The following is a 2,933-nucleotide window of genomic DNA, read 5'->3' as shown; positions in this document are numbered from 1 at the left end:
ATGTGTAAATCATAAAACATTCGTAAACATAACGAGGGCATTTCTGTGAGAATGACCCAAAAATAGGATGTTTATGCGCTCATTGTCAAGGTTATTTAATTACATTACATTTTAAATAACTTTGCTGTTTAGATTAGACCAATTCTAAAATTTAAAACGATCTGGCAACTAGTATTTTTTGACCCCTGAATATATGTATTGTTGACACTAGTGGATTAAATTAACTTTTTTTTTTCAATAGTTATTTACAGCTTGCTGGAATTCATGGTTTTATATTTATTTTGTATTCCTGATTTTATAATTATTTATACTGTCACCAATAATGTTTTGTAATGTTTATTGGAGTAGTTTACTGTTCCAAAGAAAAAATATACATTTTCAAAATCAATGACACTGTTACTAGAGCCGAAATCATTGATAAGTTAATTCCAATTTTTTTTTTAAGTTTCAGCCTTTAATTTTTTGGCTTAATTTTAAATATTTTCTATTTTTAAGGGTGCAGCTGCTCTCCCTTGCGTACTCTGACATCCGACAAAAGCTTTTCTCGGACATCTTTTCATCCATAAGCATTATCATCCATTTTAATCCTAAGCTTTTATTCATGCACGCGATTAGTGACGAGGGAAAGATCACTGATTTAAAAATTTTATCGGTTGCCAGTTTCTGTTAAATAAACAAAATACTTAAAGTCAGAACAAACAACGTAAGTAGAAGCACAAATTTGTAAATAACCGCAGACACGTGTTTCGGCGTTACAGGGAACGCCTTTTTCAATGCAAAAATAATGAGCTTATGGATGAAAAGACATCCGACAAAGCCTTTTGTCGGATGTCTTTTCATCCATAAGCTCATTATTTTTGCATTGAAAAAGGCGTTCCCTGTAACGCCGAAACACGTGTCTGCGGTTATTTACAAATTTGTGCTTCTACTTACGTTGTTTGTTCTGACTTTACTATTCAGCACAAAGGTATTTATTTATCTTAAAACAAAATACTTCTTATGTCAGCAAGAAAAAGATTTAAAATTTTCCCTTGATCCTACTTTTGGGGGTAGCAACACGTGAAAGTTTAGTTACGTTTTCTTTTCCGTGCTGTCCTCTGTTATTTAGAGAGAAAAAAATCATTTAAATTTTGATATCTTGACGTTTCCGCAAACACGAATTGCGATAGGACCCTACTCGTTGAAGTTCATATTTCTACAGATGGAATGGAAATGGTAAAGAAATCTGCACCCGTCCTATTATGACTCATGATTTTCCAGAATAGATAATACGAGGCATATCCATGAAAAATAAAATAGTGATATGGATGCAGTAATTAAGATTGTGATTTTATGGCCGATATTCACCAGTACATTTATCATAAAGATTATTTACAGCGTATTACGTTATGTATTTTTATTTCTTATCAGTGTTAACTGATGGGAATGAGTAATCGGGAAATTTTGAATTTAGATAGTTTTATTGTTTATATTCATCCATACAGGTGTTTTCGCCTGAAAAAACACAATTTTTACCCAAAAAACCTTCTTTTTTAAATGTTAAGTCTGCTTGAGTTAGGCCCTGAAAAAAAAATAATAACAATAATTTTAATAATAAAACCAATCCGCCGATGATTTGTAACTATGATGACGAAAATTTCGCTCTCTAAATAAATACTAAAAACAACCATCGTCATGGTAGTCTGTTAAAGGAGAGTAACATCCTTTTTGGTGAAGCGAGGATAGTATATAATTCGTTATTGCTAAAAAAAACAGCCCTGAAAAAAATATAAATAAAATCAAACCGCACATGGTTTGTAACTATGAAGGCGAAATTTTCCCTCCTAAATAAGTACTAAAAACAAACATTGTCATGGAAATCTGAAAAATCAGAGCAACATCAAACTTGGGAAAGTGAGAATTCGTGATTGCTCAAAAAAAAAAAAAAAAAAAAATATTATTATTTAATGTGTTTGGACTGACCCGTTGATAGCAATCGAAAGAACACATTTTTCCTGCTTATGAAAGCATTCGTTTGGGACTTTAGATTCATATTGAACTGAAGTTATAAATAACCTTTTTTTTCAAGTAAGTTTCAAGAACAATTCTAAACCTTTATTTACGCAATTGGTAACGATTTCATTATTGGCACACAATAGTAGAAAGCTTAATCATTTAAAATTCTTATCTACTGTCAATTCTTTTGAGTTAACAAACAAAACACTTGTAATTGGTTTTAGTAAGGGATTTTCAATTTTCTCTCATGATTCTGCTTTTACTACTAGCAAAACTCAGTAGTTGTGATTATCTTTCTTTTTTGCTTGTTTTTTTCATTTCTTATAAAAAAATTTGAATTTAATGCGCGCTTTTTCCCGCGAGATTCATCTGAAAATGAGCTAAGGCAATCGAGGTCGCGATTATTTTATTTTTTTAATTTAATATAAGTTCTTGTACTACTAACTACTGTAATATATTTCACGTAAAAGTGTCAAGTCCACCCTTTATGGTTTTACAACAGGATACGGTACACAACGCAACAATACTTCATTTAAGTTTCATTTGCATCAATTATTTCCTTTCAAGAGAAAAACAAAACTGCCAATCTTCCCAAAAAGCGCAGCTATTACATAACTGGTTGCAGCCAATGAGATCAGCGATCGCATCCTCGTTAACACGCCCTCCAGTGCATCAGCAAAAATCGTAACGCTAGCGAAACAGCGATAATCTTACAAATCTAGTCTTCCGCTCTACCCCGTTCTCCCGCCAAGCGAGCTCAAGTTTCCACTATTGTAGGTTTTCTCCATTTTATAGAGCTCACTGTCAACAACCGGTAAGTCTATTCGAACAGACCGTACTTTTTTTTCATTGGCCCACTGAGTCTGAATTAACCGGTAACTCTTTCGAACATGACCAATCATAATCTTAACTAAAGTGCATCAGCCAAGAAACATCTA

This window comes from Uloborus diversus, chromosome 4 (genome assembly GCF_026930045.1).
Source record: "Uloborus diversus isolate 005 chromosome 4, Udiv.v.3.1, whole genome shotgun sequence".
Taxonomy (NCBI): Eukaryota; Metazoa; Arthropoda; class Arachnida; order Araneae; family Uloboridae; genus Uloborus; species Uloborus diversus.
Note: the sequence above shows the minus strand (reverse complement) of the source record.